We start from the raw sequence: 23,520 nt of genomic DNA on the forward strand, positions 1-23,520 counted from the left end.
CAAATGAGGAAAGAAAGAGAAAATAGGACGCAAAACAGAGGAAGCAAACAGAAAATAAATGGTAGACCTAAACTCAAACATATCAATTACATTAAATGCAAATTGTATAAACACACCATTTAAAAGAAACTGTCACAATGGATTTTAAAAATCATGACCTAAATATTTGGCATCTGCAACAGACTCATTTCAAAAAAGTGATATAGGTGGATTAAAAGTAAAAAAGGAAGGTACCTGGGTGGCTCAGTTGGTTAAGTGTCTGACTCTTGATTTAGGCTCAGGTCATGATCTCATGGTTGTGAGATTGAGCCCCACATCAGACTCAGTGAGGAGTGTGGAACCTGCTTGGACTCTCTCCTGTCTCTCTCCCTCCCCTGCTCATGAGTTCTCTCTCTCTCAAAATAAGTAATTTTTAAGTAAAAAGAAGGAAAAATATGAAATGAAAGCACTAATCAAAATAAAGCTGGAATGGTTATATTATCAAAGTAGACTTCAAAGTAAAGAAAATTGACAGAGATAAAGAGGAACCTTATATAATGATAAAAATGTCAAGTCACTAAGAAGGTATAACCACTCTTAAATGAACCTAAAAAGATAGATTCAAGATAGAAGAAGCAAAAACTGACAAATCTGAAAGGAGAAATAGATAAATCCATAAATTACAGCCGGACACTTCAATATTCCTCTCTCAGTAAACAGTGGACAAAAAAATCAGTAAGGATATAGAAGAGCCACACAATACTATCAATCGATGGAAATGGACATTCATAGAATGCTTTATCCAACAACAGCAGAACATACAGTCTTTTCAAGTGTACAACATTTACCAAGATATGCCATAACCTAGATCATGAAAGAAATCTTAAGATATTTAAAAGAACAGAAATCATAATGAATGTTCTCTGACCTTAAGAAATAGAAAATAAAAGAAAGGTAACAGGAAACTCTCCAAACACTTGGAAAAGGTCTAAATAACCCTTCATTCAAAGAGGAAGATTAAAGGGAAATTAGAATTACAAAATTTCTGAATTTGTGGGATGCAGTTAAAGCAGTGCTTACAGGGAAAGTTATAGTATTAAATGTTTATATTACAAAATTAAAGTCTCAAACCAATAATCTAATAATCTAAGATTCTACCATGAAAAATTAGAATATGACAAAAATAAAACTAAAGCATGCAGAAGTAAAAAAAAACAATAAAAGCTAAAGGCAGGAACATCTGAAATAGAAAAGAGGAAAACAATAAAACCTAAAGCTGATTCTTTGAAAATATTAACGATTTTATAAATTTCTAGTGAGACTGACAAAGAGAAGACACAAATTACCAGTATGAGGAATGAAAGATATCACTACAGACCTGGAAGATATTAAAACAGTATGAACAATTCTACACATTTAAATTTGACAACTTAGATAAAATAGATTCCTTGAAAATCACAAGCCACGGGGCGCCTGGGTGGCGCAGTCGGTTAAGCGTCCGACTTCAGCCAGGTCACGATCTCGCGGTCCGGGAGTTCGAGCCCCGCGTCAGGCTCTGGGCTGATGGCTCAGAGCCTGGAGCCTGTTTCCGATTCTGTGTCTCCCTCTCTCTCTGCCCCTCCCCCATTCATGCTCTGTCTCTCTCTGTCCCAAAAATAAATAAAATACGTTGAAAAAAAAAATTAAAAAAAAAAAAAAAAAGAAAATCACAAGCCACGAAAACTCACCTGAGATAAAAACAGATACACTAAAGAGCCCTGCAACTATAAAAGACACTGAACTTGTAGGTAAAAAGCCTTCTACAACAAAACAAAACAAAACAACTCCAGTAGTAGTTGGTTTTACTCTTGATTTCTACCAAACATTTAAAGAAGAAATAATACCAGTTCCGGACAATATATTCTAGAAAGTAGAAAAGAAGGGAATACTTCCAATTGATTTTACGATATCTGCTTTATTCTGATGCCAAAACCAGGCAAAACAGCACACAATTCCCAAAATCAATTAATCAAAACTAGACCAGTATGCCTAATGAACATAAATATAAAAACTCTCAGAAAAATGTCAGCAAATCAAATCCAGTAATATATAAAAAGAATAGTGCACCCTAAACAAGTGGGGTTCACCCTAGGAATGTAAGTTCAATATTAAAAAATTAATCAATGTAACCCACCATATTAACAGCCCAAGGAAGAAAATTTGATAAAATCCAATACCTATTATAATGAAAACTCTCGGCCAACTGGGAATAGAACTTCTTTAACATGATTAAAAGTCATCTACAGAAACCTACAGCTAACATCATACTTATAGTAAAAAATCAGCTTTTCCACCCAAATAGGGAATAAGACAAAGATGTCCACTCTCACCATTCATATTCCACAATATCCTGGAAGTGCTATGTTGTATTCAGTCTGCTAAAGGCAAAAGAAAGAAATTAAAAAGCATACAGGTTAGGAAGAAATAAAATTGTGCCAATCTGCAGATGACATGAAGTTTTGTACATAAAAAATACCTAAGAACCTATAAAAAACCTCTTTGAATTAATAAATGAGTATGGTAAGGTTGCAGGATACAAGGTCAACACACAAAAATTAACTGCACTTCTCTATACAAGCAATACACAAATGGAAACCAATATTTAAAAATGCCTTTAACATCTGCAAAAAAAAAAAAGGAATAAAAATGAAATCCTAAGTGTACAAGCCTAAGAAAACAGATACAGCAACTGTATGCTAAGAACCATAAAATGCTAATGTGAGAAATCAAAGATCTAAATAAGTGGAGAGACATACTGTGTTCATTGAGTATAAGATCCAACATAGTAAAGATGTCAATTTTCTCCAAAATGATCCACAGATGTGATAGAATTCCAAACAAAATTCTGATTTTCCCACTGAACAATGTATCATGAATAGTTTTCCATATCAATATGTATTCTTCTATAACCTTACCTTAAATGGCAGTATATTTTCATTTTCTAGATTTATCCTATTATTTACCCATTCCTTTATATTTTGATGTTTAAGTTGTTTCCAGATTTCATCCAATATTAGACATGCTTTAGTGAAGACACCCTCCTAACATAATCCTTGCAAACATCTTTATGTCCTAAATAGCACAGATACTTTTAATTTTAAAACCCCTGAAATAAATTGTATAAATGACCTCAGAAATGTTTTTTTTTAATGTTTACTTATTTTTGAGAGATAGTGTGAGCACAAGCAGGGGAGGAGCAGAGACAGGGGGTAAGAGAGGATCTGAAGCAGGCTCTGCACTGAGGGCTTTGAGCCTGACGTGGAGCTCAAACTCGCAAACTCCAAGATCATGACCTGAGCCAAAGTCAGACACTTAACTGACTGAGCCACCCAGGCACCAGAGGAAGGTTTTTTATCTTTAAATTTTGACTGAAAATCACCTTCTCTGAAAAACTCTCTCTGATTAGTACTTTCCCACTGTTCCATCTGTGTAACTATTTGGTCTCATTAAATTACTTGTTATATGTATTGGACCATATACTCTATTACTGCTTTAATAAGAAAGCAAGCCTCTAGGGTATCTACTTACAAAGTACATAATAAGTCTCAGAGGAAATCTGAGACAGGAGAAAATACACAGGGTAAAGATAAACTTACGAGCTATGAAATGGCTAACAAAGTTGCCATAGAAGGATGAGGTACTGGAATTAGTAGGTAACATACTATTTTCCATGAATAGAGTATATATTCTAATAATTTTTAGATTTTCCTATTGTTCTGGCTTGTGTGCCCATTAAAAGGCAGTGGCTGCAGGGAGTCTTTGCATTGTCTGTATTACCTCTGGAATTAGTAAAAAAAGTTCAAGCTGTGGAAAATTTTGTCAAATTCTCCGTATTTCCAAAATTCCTATATATCGTCTCTAGATTTCTATCATGCCTCACGTAGGAAGCATGAAATCAAAGGCTAACTGATGTCTTCTGACAGAAAAGTATAACAGTAACTCAGAAATAATGCCTGTTGGGTTTTACTCCACCTGTGAAATACATTAAGAATAAGGTCTTAAAGTATGCATTTTCAGAATCTGACATCATTCACAAGCAATTAACTAATACAAATTAAGTCCAACATTGTGCATGTTTCACTAAGAAAAAATTAATTAATTCTGTTAATTATGAATGTCATAGGGAAACCCAGCTGTGGGCACTCTGATAGTGCTATTTATTTTTAGGAATCATTTGCTGAGAATCACCTCCTCTATGCCCCAAATATGATCTTAAAACATGGCAGCCCCTGGTATTGCTCATTTCCTGCAAATATTAACCAAATATGCTATATTAGGAGCATATTTTACATAACTACACATGTCAGACTAAATCTGAGCCAAGAATGGGAATGAATGTTACTCATATCTGATTTATATTTGGCAAAAACAGAGATATCAAAAGCTTCTGGTCTGAATGTCTACATACTATTTCCATGGCAACTGCCTAAACATTTTCCTCATAACACACAGCCATCCTAATTCTTTACATCCCATTATTTTTTCTACTCTCAGGGGAAAGCCTAATTTATTCCCCAGGGGTTCGGGGCGGGGGGGAGATCAATGATCTTCTTAATCAGTGGCATTTGAAGAGTAGGTGGCACAGTTCTTTTTATGGAAAAGCAATTTCCACTCTTGCTATGCGATAGAAGACTGAGGGAGAATAATAGTAGTACTTATTTTAAGGAAAGAGTGAGTACAAGTTGCAATGAAAAATCCTTCATAAGAGATGAGAATGTGCGTTAGAAGCCCACAGATGGTTGGCCAAAATGATCACATGCAACTCCAACTCCTCTTCTCCATGTGTGGAGTATCATGGAAACTCTTTTATGGGGAAGTGATCTTTCATTCCTACAGAGTTTTGACAGATTTTGGAAAAATTCCTCTGCTGCTTTCTTTATGTGATAGAGATTGTACAAAATGGCCAGCAACCAGAGGCAAGAGAAAGACTACCCACTTTAATGCAGATCAAATGACAGCTAAGAGGAAAGATAAAAGGGAACCACATCAGGTTCCTTCACTCTGTCTATTCTTTGAGCTTTAGGTAATTATCACAGATTCAAATGGCAGCAGATGGAAGACATCCCATATTGGATTTTATCTGACTATCAGATTAACAGCAATTTCTCAAAGTCCTCAAAGGGACAGTGAATCAATTAACATCCCTCAGTGGACTCAGAGCTCAGTGGGCTAGCAAAGGAAGCCTATTCAGGATGAATGTAAGTAGATATTAACTACTCTCCTTCTCTGGACACCAACCAGTGTGATAACACTTATCAATGTTTTGTTATTGTTTTTACATGATTCCCTCAAGGGACCTATATAACGCCCCTCAAGTCTAACATAGTTAAATGAAGCTTTATTTATTCATAATGTATATACATTTCCTATAACACATAATGCTTCTCAAATGTTGCTGTTTTCCAATAATTCCCTCTACCATTTTGATATTTCCATTCTTGGGGCAGTCTTCTTACTTTCTCTACATCTATAAGGTGAATTTCTTACCATCTCCTCTCTTTAATTTACCTCTGAGGCCCACATCAAGGCAAGAGCCAATACCCTTTTATTTTTGGTTTTGTTTTTAAGTGTTCAGTACTATTTATTGAAAAGATTAATCTTTCTTCCTGGATTGTTTCCACACCTTTGTCGAAAAATCCACCACATATGTATAGATCTATTTCTGAACTGCTTATTCTTTCCCATGGATCTATGTGTTTTTTCTTTTAATAATCATATAATAATATACTGTTTGATTACCTTAGTTTTACACTAAATCTTGATATCAAGTAGTCTGAGTCCTTCAATTCTGTTTCTACTCAAAACCGTTTGGGCTTTTCTTGTTCCTTTGCCTGTCCAAATAAATTTTAGAATCAGCTTGTCTATTGCTACAAAATGTTTCCTGCTGGGATTTTGATAGGGTTTTCATTCAATTTATAGAACAATCTGGGAGAATCAACATCTCAACAATATTGACTCTTTCAATAGTTGAGCACAGTATCCCTCTCCATAAATAAAATCTTCTTTGATTTCTTTAATCAGGGCTTTGTAGGTTTTCAGCACACAGACACTGAATATTTTTCATTTGATTTATATATATTGCATATTTTATAGTACCATTATAAATGGTGTTTTCTAAAATTTAAACTTCCAATTGTTAATTACTAGTATATAGAAATATGATTTATTTTTAAATCTTTTTCTTTTAATGTTTATTTTCGAGACACACACACACACACACACACACACACACACACACACACACACACAGCATGAGCAAGGGAGGGGCAGAGAGAGAGACAGAAACAGAATTCGTAGCAGGCTTCAGGCTCTGAGCTGTCAACACCAGAGCCCAACGTGGGGTTCAAACTCATAAGCTGTGAAATCATGACCTGAGCTGAAATCAGACACTTAACCAACTGAGCCACCCAGGAGCCCCTGATTTATTTTTATATAATGACTTTGTATCCCATGACTTTGGTAAATTTACTTATTAATAGTAAAAACAGATTTTGGGGGGTAGATTCTTCAGGATTTTCTACATAGAAAATTATTTCATTATTTTATTTGCAAATATATTTATTTCTTCCTGTTCAATCTGTCTTCATTTTCTTTTTCTTCCCTTATAGAACTGGCTATGACCTCTAGTACAATGTTGACATTCTTGCCTTGTTTCCATATTAGGAGTAAAACATTCCATTTTCCATCATTAAGTATGATATTAGCTATAGGATATTTATATTTTCCCTTTACCAGGTTGAGGAAATTCCTTCTATTTCTAGTTTGTTGAGAGTTCTCTATCATGAATCGATGCAATATCTAACTACTGAGATAATCATGTATTTTTTTTTCCTTTTTGTTGATATGTGAATTGCACTGATTTGTTTTTAAAGATTAAAACTGTCTATTCCTGAAATAAGGCCTACTTAATCATAATTTATGACTTCTACCTTTTGCTATTTTTTATTTGCTAATATTTTGTTAAAGATTTTTGAGCCTGTGTCTATAGTTTCCAATTTTGTAGTTTCTTTAGGTTGTTTTGATATCATGACAACACTGACTTAGTAAAGAAGTCTATTTTACTTTTTTATTTCCTTGCCATTTGTGTAGAATTGATATTATTTCTTCCTTAAATGTTTGGTAGGATTTGCCAGTAAAGGCATCTGGGCTTACAGTTTTCTTTGCACTGAGTGGAAAGTTTTAAACCTCAAATTCAATGTCTTTAATTATACAGGACTATTCAAGTCACCTGTCTTTTCTTAAGACCTTTGGTAGTTTGAGTCATTCAAAAACTTTTTCCATTTAAGCTTTTTAATTTATAGGCCCAAAGTTTTGTCCATATTTTCTCTTGATGGATATTTAAATTTTTTCTGCCTTTTGGCTACTGTGGGTAGTATTGCTATGAACATTTGTATACACATTGTTGAAACCCTGTTTTCAATTATTTTGAGTATACATCTAGAAGTGAGATTGCTGGGTTATCTGATAATTCCAGGCTTAACTTTTTGAGGGACCACCTAACTTTCACAGCAGCTGAAACATTTCACATTCCCACCTGCAATGTATGAAGGTTCCAATGTCCTCACATCGTTGCCAACAATGCCATTTTCCGTTTTTTGTTTTTGTTTTTTTTAACCTCGGACACATGCCTGATGATTTGGGGATGGTGTACATAAGAGTCCAAGAGTCCTAGCGATTTTCCATTCTTGATGGATGGGCAGTGGGTAGAAAAGAAATGCTATTTAAGAAATCTATCTGGAAATGAAGATAGTGACTGTATTTCTCCCATTTTGCATCTAAGCAAAGCATCTGTGTCTTGTTTCCTTTTAAACTTTCCTCATATGAAACTTACCTGCCAGTTATACAATGGCCCATTATATACCATCAGATGCTACAGTACCAGAATGTTCTATGTTTTCCTCCCTTTCTATACGCCAAACCATCAGAAGGACACAAAAGCTGGGCCTGATTCCAAGAAGAATGATTTCTTAGGGATCAATAGTTTCCGTCCATTTTTACAATTTGGCAATTTTAGATAAGCTTTCCTGTGACTGTGCGCCAAAACGGTTAATCTTTAAAATATATAAGCCAGAATGATAATACCATTTTCTCTCCTCCATTATTCAGTTGCTACTACATGGGGACAACTACTTCAGAATTAAAGTTATCAGAAGGATTGAAAATAACTAGCTTGTCTGTTAGAAGCATTCTTACAGATTTCCAGTTTTTCACTGCATGGTAGGTGACTTTTCCTTCTAGTAACAGAAACATGGGGGTTCTCTGCGTCTATTATGCTCTTCAATTGCCTCCTATGTTTCATGGTGTTCCAGCTGAGTGTCATTAACTTAAAATATTTACTGCTAATTACAGCTGGCACAATGAATCCAAGGACAAAAATATGTTCTCAACACCTACAGTAATCTTCACAATTCCTGCAGATTCCTCTCTCTCCCTCCATCATTCCATGCCCACGGCCTGGCCTTTGGTGAAAGGACTTCTAAACTCTTCTCAAAGTTCAGATAAACATCCTCTTCCTGGGTCATCTTGTCACAGTGTTTTCAGAGGCCACCTCTTCCCACACAGCACCACTGGCTTACTACATAGCATCATTATCTTCTTGCCAATAATACATGTCTAGAGGAAGAATTGCTACCACATGATACAGTCATTTCTTGCTCATCTGACTATACTAGAGAATATTTCTAATTTCAGTAGTAAAAAATTGTAAAAATCTAATGTTACAGAAGATGTAAGTCCACAAGAATAACTGTTTTCCCAACACATCTTTAAAGATATATTTGAAAAGGTGCACCTGGCTGGTTCCGTCGGTAGAGCGTGCAACTCTTGATCTCGGGGTTGTAGGTTCAAGCCCCACATTGGGTTAGGCATTACTTAAAAATAAAATCTTAAGGGGCACCTGGGTGGTCAGTTGGTTAAGCATCCGACTTTGGCTCAGGTCATGATCTTGCAGTTCATGGGTTTGAGTCCCACATCGGACTCTGCACTGACAGTGTGGAGCCTGCTTGGGATTCTCGATCTCTCTCTCTCTCTCTCTCTCTCTCTCTCTCTCTCTCTCTCTCTCTGTGTCCCCTCACTCATGTGTGTGTGCACTCTCTCTCAGAAAAAAATAAAATAAAATTTTAAAAAATATGTATTTTTAAAAATATGTATGGGTGTGTGTGTGTATACACACACACACACACATATATACACACACATGCATATATTTATGTATATATACATCATTATGTAGCTTTTCATATATATATATGCGTGTGTGTGTATATATATATATATATATATATATATATATATATATGTATGAAAAGCTACATAATGATGGAATTACATTCTTCCAAAACATAATGCAGATCTACTAAGATGACAGCAGCACTTTGGGTAGCAAGAAGAGAACAAAGCCACAACCACAAATCTCCACAACTGCCTAGAGTATACTATCTACTCCACTGTGTTCTATTTTAATTTGAACTTATGTGAAAAAATACAATAAACATCACACATCAATGAAAGATGCAAAACTGTATCAATGAAAGATGCAAAAGTGCAAATGCAAAATGTCATCATTTACACTGCATATTGTTTGTGAATACACACATAAGAGTATATTTCACGAACCTCGTAGAACATTTTCTCTGGAAGAAGGAGGATAGGAATGAGATTGGAGAGTGATATAAAGAGGGTCTCAAGTGTTCCTAAATTGTTTTATTTCTTTAGCAAGAATGACAGAATGTTAGCATTCATTTAATTCTTGGCAGTGAGAGAACAGGTGCTTGTTAGATGATTCTAAATTTTTCTTAATTCTTGGAAATTTTCATAATAAAAAAATTGTTAAAAGAAATAACACCTGGTTATGTTGTAGCTTGGAAGTAAAGCAGAATTATAAACAAAGAAAACATGAGGAAGAACCTTCTTTCTTAGAGTAACATCTGACCAAAATAACATTTTATATATTTTAGTATATAGTTTGAGAGAATACTTGAAGTGATACTGTAATTTCTGAGTAATTTTGGGGCAAGTACATTTGTTTCCAAGGGCTTCCATTTCCTTTTATGTTAAGCAAGGACACTGAAATAAAATATCTCAGATAACCTCTTCAACTTTAAAAGTCTGTGACTTTCCCCCCCTAGAAAAGGTAAGTATATCTTGGCACATGTTATTCCCTTTGCCTATAATTCTTTTTCTCTAGCTTGTTCCCTGGCAGTAAAGTCCTATTTATCCAGTAACAATTACGAAAGATACTTCTGTGCTTTGGGAAACCTTCCCTCACTCTTCCCAGGTAGAAAAAGCACTGTCACAATTCTCGGTCATATTTCCATTAACCACTTAATACACTGCTACACCTCTTTATATGTTTGCCTGCCTGCTAGATAGTGAGCCTCTGAGGACAGGACTTATACTATATACCCTTCTTTATGTATCCCTTGTATCTTCCACGGTGACATGCTTACAGCCAAGAGAGGCTATATATACAAACCACTTGATACTATGTTAGCACAAAATAGTTTAAAAAATTTTTACCTATTGCAAATATTATTTTTCCCAAGTAAATATCTGATTAATGAATGAGCTAGTAATACGAAACGGCATGAAGTAAATGTGTGATGAATGAATGAATCAGTAATACAAAATGGCATGAAGTTCACTCCATTATTCAGGTATGTTGATAGTCCCACAAGAAGGTAGGGGTGTAACCCAGAAGACCTCTCACTCCACAGGATCATTTTGAAGTTTACAGCCTCAGTTTAGAAAGCCAGAATGTAACAACTTTTGTTTTATTTTTGTTTTTCCTCCTAACACACAGCTTCCTTTTCCGGGGAGGTGAAACACTCTTCTTACTTAAGCAAAATCTCAGAAAATTAAGATTCACTAAACCTTGGACTGAAAAATGGCTATAAATGAGTAAAACATTTGATTATATATGTTTGCATATCATGCAATTGCTGAAACATTCACTCAACCCGTCCTCAAATGGGGACTGGCTATAATTCTTATGGTGGAGGGGGACAGAGGGACAGTGATAATGGGGAGGAGAGAAAGAACTTGGTAGAAAATGGCAAACCATACATGAAACATCTTGCTGGGATTTGAGGAACTGAGTTAAACCTATACATTCATTTGGGGAAAACTGGTTATATTTAATATGCTGAGTCTTGGTGATAGGCTTAATCGTCTTAAACCCTGATCATAGGTTACCATACTTAGTTTTCTACACTTAGAATAAGAATCTACATTTAGAATAAGAATCTATATGAAGGGACTATATACAAACTTAACAGAAAATTTATGCCATTAAGATAAATTGGTCTCTGGATTCATTACTATTTTAGTATTTATTTATTTATTTATTTATTTATTTATTTATTTATTTATTTATTTAGTCTTTAGTGATAGTATCAGTTTCTGAGACTGAAAACCAATGAAGAACTTCTGGTGATAAAGAGAAAAGAAAAAGGCAAAGAAGACTTCAAGGGAGAACAGCTGACCAGGGAGGTCAGTTTTGCATTTTCCCCCACTCATATCTACTATCTTTGTCTGTCCTCTAAGTCTCGATCTCAAATAAAATGTGGGTCTACTGAGATCATCTTGAAGTAACTTAGCCTTCATTTAGGGATGGATTATCGTTTTTATTACATAATACCTAACACTTTTAAAATATAATCAAAATAATGATAAATTCCTGACAAAATAAAATTGGTGCTGCAAAAGAAACATCATATGTGCCTCAAGGGAGCTGAGATGAGGATGCTGCTAATAAGAACTTGTTATCTACCGCTGCACAAAGAAGCAACCGCAACACGTGGTAGTGAACATTTGTAAACCAAAGCACATCTCTGATGAAGAGCTGCAGCTGTGAAGTCAGACAGAACTGGCTCTACCTCTAACTAGTAAACTTGATGTGGGGCAATTTACTTAACTTCTCCGAGAACGTGTTTCCTCATATGTAAAATGGAGCTATCTAATAATAAGACCCACATCAAATACAGTTGTGAAACTTGAGAATGCATATTAATCACTAATCCCAATGTTTGGCATATGATGATCACTCAATACACATTAATTACTGTTATTTTTTTGTTTTATTTTATTATTTATTTTGAGAGAGACAGAGAGACAGAGAGAGTGCATGCACACACACGAGTAGGGAAGAAGCAGAGAGAGGAGTAGAGAGAATCCTAAGCAGGCTCCGTGCTGTCAGCGCAGAGTCTGACATGGGGCTGGATCTCACAAACCACGAGATCATGACCTGAGCTGAAATCAAGAGTCAGATGCTCGGGGCGCCTGGGTGGCTCAGTCGGTTAAACATCTGACTTCGGCTCAGGTCATGATCTCGCTGGGTTTGTGAGTTCGAGCCCCGTGTCAGGCTCTGTGCTGACAGCTCAGAGCCTGGAGCCTCCTTCAGATTCTGTGTCTCCTCCTCTCTCTGCCCCTCCCATGCTCATGCTCTGTCTCTCTATGTCTCTCAATAATAAATAAACATTAAAAAAAAATTTTAAAAACAAAAAAAGAGTCAGATGCTCAACCAACTGAGCCTCCCAGGTGCCCCACTGTTATTTTTAATTCCTTTTTGTCTGGGGAAATTGTACACAGGCCTCCCTCCATAAGGACAGTTTTGCAAACAAAGGTGCTGTAGAGGATGTTCTAAAGGTCTACCAAGCTTTATAAATTTAAGATTCTAGATGGATATATTGTTTAGAGTAGTCTTGCTATCTGCAAGAACATATCCCCTACCCTAAGAACCATAATTTTAAGCTCATAAAATGAATTTAGATAAAACTGGGTGTTTGATTCTACTTTTAACCTAGCTGGAATGTCTTTTAAATTTTAGCCTCTTCAACGTGGCCATGATAGTTTGCACCATTAGAAATCTGGATTTCAAATGTGTACAATTAGAAATCCAGTTATTCACACAATTAGAAATCGAATTCCATTCCCTATTCAAATGCCATAGATTTTGGATTTTGGAGGCACTCAGCTTGAGTGCGGCCAGCAAAATTAAATATGTAAATACAGCTGATCTTTTTAAATTCTATATACTTCATGGATGTGAGTTACATGGCTTCTGAACTGGGCTATTTGGGAGAATCAGTGCAGTTCTTTTATTTTGTAGTGAGGTCAAGTTGTATTCCAGTTTGCTTCTTGATGACATTATAACCCACCACCACCGCCAAAAAAAAAGGAAAAAATTGTAGTGAAAAAAGTAGAAATTAATGATTGGAAATACCTAGTATCTATAGATTTCAATGATCCCATTACTGGTTACCAAAAATACTGAAAGAAGGATTTAATGGAATTAAGAATTTGATAAGGAGTGGTAAAGGTACCAGTAAAAATTTTGACAATATTGTTTTTTTTTAATGTTTAATGTATTAATCTCATTAATAAAACTGTTGGCTATATAAGATTATAGAATCAGACATAATTAAATGGGGAAAGAAAACTTGTGATGACAGAAATTTGATGACTTTCTATGTATTATCTTCCCTGCATAAGTTAACACTCAGTACTTTAATTTCTGCTGTGTTTCAAAAGTTGCTTTCTTCAACTTTATTTTTTAATGGTTGAGAAATATAAAGAATTTACTGGACATTTAGAAAGGGCTAAATGCTGCTACGTGGGTGGTTGTGGCAAGAACACAGAAAAGTTCTAACTAGAGGTTTAAACCAGCAACTGGAAAAGTTTTTTAAAAAATCGATGTTCAGGCATTTTTTAAAATCAAGGTTAATGTTAGCATAGGAAAGAATAATGAGAACATCGTTCTTGTTAAATTCTTCCAAATTTTTCTTAATTCTTGGAAATTTTCATAATAAAATTGTTAAAAGAAATAAAAATAACACCGGGTTATGTTGTAGCTTAGAAGTAAAGCAGAATTATAAACAAAGAAAACATGAGGAATAACCTTCTTTCTTGGAGTAATGTCTGACCAAAATAACACTTTATAAATGTTAGTATATAGTTGAAAGAATATATTTATCCTGGGTTACATTTCTCAGTTTGAATAGTTCTCTTGAAACAGGCCTTGTATTCCTTAGAATTATTAGGACTAGCAATTGATACTGTATTTGATTGATTTTTCACATCTGCACTTTACCAGAGGGACTTAGTTTTAGTCAATTGTACCCATTCACTACCAAGATATAGTGACTCAAATAAACAAATGATTATCCATCAAAATCAAAGTAGTACACTTCCAATGAATTACAGTTCTAAATGTTCACTAGGATGCTTTTTAAAAATTAGCAAACATTTGAATCTTACAAAACGCACTGAAACAATTATGGCTGAAGATCAAGGAGATTTAAGAAGACTGACAAGGAATCTTAAGTCTTTCTACAGTTGCTTTCCACTCTACTTAAAATGTAATAGTCCTTGTAATTTCACAAGAAGAAATAAATTTATAATTTTTTCCAGTTTTTTTCCTTCTTTTCTACTCTGGATTCTTGTTTCTTTTTTTGTTTGTTTTTACAACTCTAAATTCCTGAGAAGGATGGGCAAAGGAGAGAATAATGATTAAATAAAAAGATGTCAGATATGAAGGCAAAAAGATCAAGAGATCAGACACCAAGTAAGGAAACTAAAAATAACATGAAATAAAGTTCAGAAAATAAGACTAAAAAACCTCTGCATATGCGATAGCATGCTACCACTTAATGTTGCCTGAGCTGTTTCTGTGAAAGGAAAAGTATTTGGTCAAGAATGGACCTATAAATATACTAGTACTATGCTATATTTCTACTCAAATAAGCTTATTTGTTTCTAAGTTAAGAAGTTCATAACCTGGGGGAAAAAAACAATTCTTTTGAGCAATATCAAGGCCAAACATTAAGGGCCAAAACAAAGACCTGACTATGCTAAATAAGTCATAAAATTATCAGCTTTATCTATACTTTGGTATTTGTAAGGTAAATATTTAAATTTAAAAAGAAATCCTGTCAAGTTCTATAAAAGTTCTTGGTGGAAGTGTAACACTATATGAAAATTCTGGTTACCGTTTAAATTTGCAGTTCTTCATCCATTATGGTGACAAAGGTGGTTTTAGCAGCTATCATTACATTCGTTTACAGTTTCAAAGTGCTTTGGGTCCTTCCAGGATGAATGTACTTTCTTCCTTGCCTCTCATTCCTTAACTTATTTTCAGAAGACAGCAATGTTTACTGCAAGAGAGAAAAATAAAGTAATGCTAAATTGGAGAATAAACTAGTTTTAAATATACTAGACATTTTTCTTTCCTTTAAGATATTCTTAATTTCACCCTCAGTCAACGGTTATAATTAGTCTTATTCATTTAAGAAGTAACTTCCTTACTTAGGTGGAGGCATGGACAGAATCCTATACCCTCAATAACAATCTATGTCATACCTAAGACCCAAGTAATTTATAAGACTCAAACTAGCACCGATGTACTTGAAACTTTCTAGGATTTCATGTGATTGTCTTTGAACACCTGTTTTGAGCTATGTAAGAGCCAAATGTAAGAGCATTAATTGAATGAGAAATATTAAACCCAACTTCATCTTTATAAGAACCCAATTCTAAAAGTATCAATGTCTAATTCTGATACAGCCTTTGTAAAATATGAAAGTAAGTATCTCCAAATGCAAAAATGTTTCTAGCTACTTTGCAGTTTACTTTAGGCTCAAGTATGAAATATATTTATAATTTGGCATACAGGAAATCACCTAAAATTAAATGAATAAATTCCTATCTATTTCTGACTCTGGAGCACCAATTATATGTATTTTCAAACTGGCACAACCTCTAATTTGTTTTCTATATAACACCAAATATAAGGAAAATAACTCTAAGAGTTAAGTAGAAAGAGAAAGATAAATGTAATTACTTTTAAATGATTCCTGATTGTGATTACATAATACAGAATTGAACCTTTCAATAAATGCTTAGAACAGAAAGGTATTTTGAAACAGGAGTTTTCATTTGTGCACCCTATCAAACAATATCAAACTCCAACACAGTTGGATTATCCATGATCAAAGGACTACCCAATGTTCTCACAGTGCTTATATCTCCTCTTCATGTGGTACAAAATAACATTAAGCAGTGTGTAGGAGAAATATTACCAAGAATATATATATGTGTATGTATATATGTAACCAATATGCAGATGAAATAATGATGCCCAGGATAACACACACAGTGGCAAAATTACTCCATCTTCTTTCCATTATTAAATGAGTCTTTTGAGAAGAAAAATGCAATTTATGCCAATTTTAACTGTGAAATCTGAAGATGGGAAAAAATTGAACACATGGGTATACAAATATTGGTAACCTAGAAAAGTACATCATAATAGAAAAGTGATTTTCCAAGGGTAGGTGTTTGGCCAGTGGCAAAACTGAAATGAACACCTAAATTTCCTCACTCTCTCCTAAAGCAGTGTTCTACTATCCTTCTATAATCCATCTGCATTCTTGTCCTCTTGGCCCCCTTAGTTATTTTTTCTGAATCATTTCTTCTTGGACTTGTAGGTATTCTATCATAATATAGCCATTAACACTTATCCAACAATGTAAGAGACAAAGAGACATAAACAGTGTTTAACCAAATCTTAACAGTTTATATGTGCAATCTGTAGACAGGATACAGTTGGGTCTTATATTTTTATCCAGTCTGAAAATCTCTGACTCCTAATTGGAGAGTTTAGTTTATCAACATGTAATGTGATTATTGAAATGACTGAGTTCAAAGCTACCAATTTCTATTTCTATTCTTCTCTGCTTTTTGTTTTGTTCCTGTCCTACCTTTTCCTGCCTCAATTTCAGTTAATCAAATATTTGTAATGTTTTACTTTAATTGCTCTATAATTCTTTGTACTGGGGGAGGGTGACACTAAGAATTATAATATGCACCCTCAAATTTCCAGTTTAAAGCTAATACTGAATATCATGCAAAGCATAAGAAACTTGTAGTAGTATAACTCCATTTACTACAAACCCTTTTTGTTAATGGTTATCATATTATTCTACTTATATTATAAACCCATAATAAAATGGTTTTAACTTTTAAGAAGTCAGTTAAAAAAAAAGAAGTCAGCTTTCTTTTAAAAACAGTAATGGAAGAAAAAGTAAGATATTTTTTCATATTTATCATTCTTGTGGTCTTCAGTTCTCCTGTAGAACAGACTTTCCATTTGATATCACTGCACTTCAGCTTAAAAACTTCTTTAATTATTTCTTCCACAGCAAGTCTGCTGACAATGAACCATCTAATTTTTTTGAATCACCTTCATTTTTGAATAACATTTATGTTAAGTATAGCATTCTGCGTTGAAAGGTTTTCTTTCTTGCTTACAGCTCTTTCAAGATATCATTCCACAGTTTTTTTGGCTTCCATTATTCTGATAAGTCAGCAGTCATTAATATTATTGTTTCTTTTGTTTTCAAGATTTTCTCTTTATCTTTGGTTTTCAGGAGTGTAACCATATTATGTGTCTAGATTTAGTTTTCATTTACTTTGGGTGTGGGGAACGTTTACTGAACTTCTTGGCTCTGCAAATTAGTGTTCTGTTAAATTTGAGAAATTTTCAGTCTATTTATTTTTTAAAATTTCTGTTCCATCTTCTCTCTTTTCCATGTTGGTTTTCAATATACATAAGGTTGACTGCTTATAATCCCACTGGTCACCAAGGTTCTGTTTGGTTGGGTTTTTTTTGTTTGTTTTGTTTTAATCTTTTTTCCTCTTTGTTCTTCAAATAGGATAATTTCTACTGATCTATCAAGGCCCTTTCTTCTGTCATCTCTTATCTGCCATTAAATCTATCGAGTGAATTTTGAATTTCAGGTATTGTATTTCCAGTTCTATAATTCCCGTTTTATTTAAAAAAAAAATAGTTTCTACCTCTGTCTGCAGAGAAAGTCTGTATTTTCCTTCATTATGTCCTCCTTTTCCTTTAAGTTCTTGACCATATTTATAATAGCTCATTTAAAGGTATTGTCACTTAACTAACATCTGGATTGACTCCTTTTTTTTTTTAAACTACGGATAATATTTTCCTAGTTCTTCACATGATTAATAATTTTTGATTGTATACTGGACAATATGGATGATATGATATAGAAACTCTGTACTTTGTTATCTTCCTTTGAAGTGCATTGATTTTTCTTCTAATAGGAAGTTAAACACTGGCTGATCATCTTGAACTTGTGGATGGTTGGTTTTACACTGTTAGGGAAGGTATGCTTCAACTTTGTCCTCCATCCTAGAATAAATCCCTTAGGCCTTACAGTCGTTACTTCTAAGACAGGAAGGACCCTTCTAAGATTCCAACAAAAATCCGAATGTGTCTAATAGGACTCAAACTCCAAATCTGACTAGAAATATCACCTCAAATACCACTTTCCACTAGGCTCTATGGCGTCTCCTCTACACATGTGAATTTTAAGATGAACCAAGGAATTAAAAAGAATACAAATGCAAATGTTAGGGATTTTCACCACTGAATTCCAGAACAACCTGCATGACTTGAATGGGGTTGTGGATTCAATGTTACTAACCTATCAATATTGAGTTCTTGATTGTGATAATTTTATCTTACTCTCAAATGATTCAGGAAAAATTATTCTTACAACTGGTGTGTAATTTCAAATTATTACAAATTAAAAAGAAAAAGTTAAATGTATCAATAAACCCTATTACATTTCCAAAATGTTTTCAGTGAAAGGCTAATACAGCTATATGCTTAAAGAGGAAGTAGTTCTGTAGTGAAATAGATTGGGGTAAAGTTATCATTATATTCGTTTTTAGCAATTCACAATACATGTTAGCATATCGAATATTTCTACAAATCATGCATTAGAGATATTTCCATTTATTCATCTTTCCAACCACATAATGAAATGCAATGTTCTAGAGATAGAGGTAATAATAGAGGCAAGATCTCCTTTCACAGATTTTACATTGTAATACAGAAAGAGACAAATAAATAAATAAACTAATTTCAGATGGTGTAAATGCTCTGAGGAAAATAAAACTGGGTATTAGAGAGAGCTTAGGAAGGTGTAGATACTTTTAGATAGTGCATCAAGGAAGGCTTCTCAGTAGATGATGTTCAAGTTACAACTGAAAGAAATGAGCCAAACATGGAATGACTTAGAATGTTCTAGACAGAGGATATACATGTCAAAAGACAGAAATGAGCTTATAATGTTCATGGAAAAAAGTTTCTAATTTATCCAAACAATTAAGAATTTGTGAGAAAAATCTCTTGATTACTACACCCTTCAAAGAACATGATCAGAAAGTACAAACTTCCAGTTATAAAATAAATAAATAATAGGAATGTAATGTACAGCATGGTGATCATAGTTAATAATACTGTATTGCATATCTGGAAGTTGCTAACAGTAAATCTTAAAAGTTCCCAACACAAGAAAAAAAATTCTGCAACTATGTATGGCGATGGATGTTAACTAGACTTATTGTGGTCCTTGTGCCATATATACAAATATAGAATCATTACGTTGTATACCTGAAACTAACATATAGATTCACCTATTGCACACGTCAGGTATACTTCCTTAAAAATGTGAAAATTGTGCTGATTTTAAACCTATTTATTAATTCTTATATAATGACAACAATAAAATAATGTTTATTTTAAATTCTTAACTTAGTTTTCTAACTATGCAAAATGCCCAAGGAACCTCTGATATAACCTGTGACACCAAAAATCTGTCAAAGCACCATCGGCTCAGTATTGTGTGATCTTGTTTACTTTGCTATTTAATAGTAGACAACAGTTCACATAAAAATGTCACTTGGAATTAAAACATTACAGTCTGCTAAGAATCCTACAACTTACTTGGGAGCTTTTTAATCATTTAGAGCAGGGACTGTCAAACCATGACCCTTGGGCCAAATGCGACCAGCCAGCCATTTGCTTACGTAAGGCCCACAAGGTAAGAATAGCTTTTACATTTTTAAGCAGTTGGGGAAAAAGGTCAAAAGATAAAATTTGAGATGTAAAAATTATATGAAATTCAAATTTTGTTGCCTAGAAATAAAGTTTTATCAGAACACAGCCAGCTCATTTTTAATATACTGTTTATAGCTGCTTTTATACTACAAAGGCAGAGTTGAGTTGTTGTGACAGGGACCATGTGGCCCACAAAGTCTAAAATATACACTATTTGGCTCTTTACAGATAATGTTCGACAGTTCCTGACTAAAGTATACCAAACATGTTTATACTCTACAATGATAGAATTTATATTTTAAAACATTACATCAACTGATTTATTCATCAGTCCATTAGTCTTTCATGTTTCTAATTAAGTGTTAAATAATAATTTTATATTTAAAATGACCATCCCAAGGGTGCCTGGGTGGCTTAGTCAGTTAAGCATACGACTTCGGCTCAGGTCATGATCTCAGGGTTCATGAGCTCAAGCCCAGCATCAGGCTCTGTGCTGACAGCTCAGGGCCTGGAGCCTGCTTCCGATTCTGTGTCTCCCTCTCTCTCTGCCCCTCCCCCGCTTGTGCTTGCTCTCTCTATCTCAAAAATAAATAAACATTAAACAAATTTTTTTAGTAAAAAAAATAAAATGAAGAAAAATAAAAAACAGAAAGACCATCCCATAATATTGAGAGAATTTTTACATAATCAAAAATTCATTTTCCTAATTTGTGAAATTTATGAGGTATGATAAATCATTTCCTTGGGTCAGGTTCTGATTTAAAATTTGTAACGGACTCTGAATTGTAAAATAAATAAACATTCCTACAGTTGATACAAGATCATTAATAACAATACTGAGGAAAAGTGAAATCAATGGTTAAACACTGGGTAAAAAAAAATAATTGCTTGAGAACTTCAGAAGTTTTTAAAGGTGTTAAGTATTAAAATTTATTTTAGAATGGTTCAACTTCCATTTCTGACCATGAGGGATTAAGCAGTCTAGAATAATCCCCCAATGCAATCAACTAGAACACGGTAAAATATAGGAAAGGACTATTTTCAGATACAGGCAGTGCAGGACTGTTATCCTTGAAAAAAGAGAAGCAAACAAGGCAAGCCCTACCATCACCCAAGGCTCTCAGCCAAGAAGCAATTTACCACTCCTGAGCAGCAGGGAGGAGGAACCCAGACAGAACCTGGCAATCTTAGTGACTTGAGATAGAGAAAAAAGTACAAGGAGGCCAAGGTGGCTAGAATTTATGGGGCAGAGTTCCAAAGAAAGAGTTCCAGTAATTTAAATGAGAGTTCCCTAGAGTATTTAGCTAAATAAAAACCTGTGGATGAGAAGGGTAAAATTTCTTTAGACCAGCCAACAAGAATTTCTAAGGAAAGAAAGTTACCAGGGAGTAGTAAGACAAAGCCTTCTCAGAGCTGAAAGAGGGTCAAGATTTCAACAAGTTCCCTCATTGAATATACAAGGCAGTTGTGACCCCAGAAAGGCCACACCACAGATGGAGGGGGACAGTAGCTCTAGAATAAAAGCTACTATAATCCCACCTGAAAGAAGCTTGAAAGCCTAGAAAACAATCAAACTAATATGTGATTTATAATGCCTGTCAGGAAAGAGTCCAATACTCTTTAAATGAATGCCACAAAATCATGAACACAACATGCAAAATTTGCAAATATCTGTCATTCAATTAAAAATTAGTGGACAAAGGGGACACCTGGGTGGCTCAGTAGGTCAAGCGTTCAACTCTTGATCTCAGTTCAGATCTTGATTTCAGAGTCGTGAGTTCAAGCCCTGCACTGGGCTCTGTGCTGGGCGTGAAGCCTACTTAAAACTAAACTAAACTAACTAAAATAAACTAAAATAAAAACTACTGGCCCAAGAAGCTGGAAAATGTGACACATAAACCAGAAAAATATCAGTCAACAGAGAAAGACCTAGAAATAACAAGCATGATGTAATTAATGGAGCAAAGGCATTGAAAGGACTATTACAAGTCTGCTTCATATTCAAGAATGAAAACAGGAACATGGTGAAGAGATAAATACCCAAAATGAAAATTTCACTGAATAAGACAAGCAATAGTATATGCATTGCTGAAAAAAAGATCAGTGAACTTCAAGACACATTGGGGTGCCTGGCTGGCTCAGCTGGTAGAGCATATGACTTTTGATCTTGGGGTCATTGAGTTTGAGCCCCTCATTGGGTTACTTTAAAAAAAACTTTTTTTTAAGTGAAGGTCAGAAAGAAAAAATGACCACAAGGCAATGAAAAAAGGTCTTACATTATATGAGAAGTGATATAATTGATAACAGAGTGTAGTAACCTAAAGAGGCATCATATAAATCCTAGAGCACAACTAAAAAAAAATAATAAACAGGTAGAACAAACAATAAGCCAGGAGGGGAATAAGCCAACGGGGAAGATTAAATGGAAAAGTATAATTAATTTAAAGGAAGGGTTAATAGAAAACAAACAGCAAGAGGATAGATTTAAATCCAACCACATTAATAAATATGTTACATGTTAATTCTCTATATATTCCAATTAAAAACCAGATAAAAAAGCAAGACCAATATATATTGCATATATTGATACGCTATCAGAATCCCACACTAAAATAAGGAAATAGATTAAAAGCATGGAAGAAGATATACCATGTAAACCAAAATCTTAAGAAAGCTGGAATAGCCATATTTATATCAGACAATACAAAAGCCAAAACAAAGAATATTATCAAAGATAATGAGGAACATTTCACAATAATCAAGGGTAAACTTCACTTAGAAGATAAAATAATTCTACGGGGGCGCCTGGGTGGCTCAGTTGGTTAAGCGTCTGGCTCTTGATTTCAGCTCAGGTCATGATCCCAGGGTTGCGAGGTGGAGCCAGGTGTGGAACACTGTGTTAGGCTCTGTGCTGAGTGGATTAAGATTCTCTTTGTCTCTCTCTCTCTCTCTCTCCCTCTCTCTCTCTCTCTGCCCCTCCTCCCTCAAAATTAAAAAAGAGGGACGCCTGGGTGGCTCATGAGGTTGGTTGTGTCTGACTTCAGCTCAGTCATGATCTCACAGCTCATGAGTTCAAGCCCCACATCAGGCTCTATGCTGACAGCTCATTCTGTGCCTCTCACTCCTTCTCACTCTCTGCCCGCCCCCCACTAGCATCTCTGTCTCAAAAACAAATAAACTTACAGAAAAAATTCAAAAAGAAAAGGTGGGAGGGGGAGTGGTGCCTGGGTGGCTCAATGGATTGAGCATCCAGCTCTTGATTTGGGCTCAGGTCATGATCTCACCATTTGTGGGATCGAGCCTAGCTGGCAGCAGAGTCTGCCTGGGATTCTCTCTCCCTCTCTCTCTGCCCCTCCCTTGTTCGCTTGTGTGCTCTTTCTCTCCTCTCTCTCTCTCTCTCGCTCTCTCTCTCTCTGTCTCTCACACACACATACACACAAAATAGACATTTTTTTTTTTAGTTAGAAGATAGAATAATTCTAAATATATATGTATAGGCTATCAGAACTACAAAATACATGAAGCAAAAACTGACAGAACTAAGCAGAGAAAAAAGTATACAAATACAGTAG

The 23,520-nt window shown here is 34.6% G+C and overlaps 1 protein-coding gene across 10 annotated transcripts in view; it reads right to left on the reverse strand.

Moving 5' to 3' along the window:
• PEAK1 (pseudopodium enriched atypical kinase 1) overlaps positions 1 to 23,520 on the reverse strand; it is a 310,300-nt gene that overhangs the window by 144,828 nt on the left and 141,952 nt on the right. For all 10 annotated transcript variants that reach the window (XM_027067830.2, XM_053223700.1, XM_027067828.2 and 7 more), the window contains one exon: positions 15,006 to 15,170. The gene's annotated coding sequence lies outside the window, so the exon portion shown is untranslated. The remainder of the gene's footprint in view (positions 1 to 15,005; positions 15,171 to 23,520) is intronic.

This window comes from Acinonyx jubatus, chromosome B3, assembly GCF_027475565.1.
Source record: "Acinonyx jubatus isolate Ajub_Pintada_27869175 chromosome B3, VMU_Ajub_asm_v1.0, whole genome shotgun sequence".
Lineage (NCBI taxonomy): Eukaryota > Metazoa > Chordata > Mammalia > Carnivora > Felidae > Acinonyx > Acinonyx jubatus.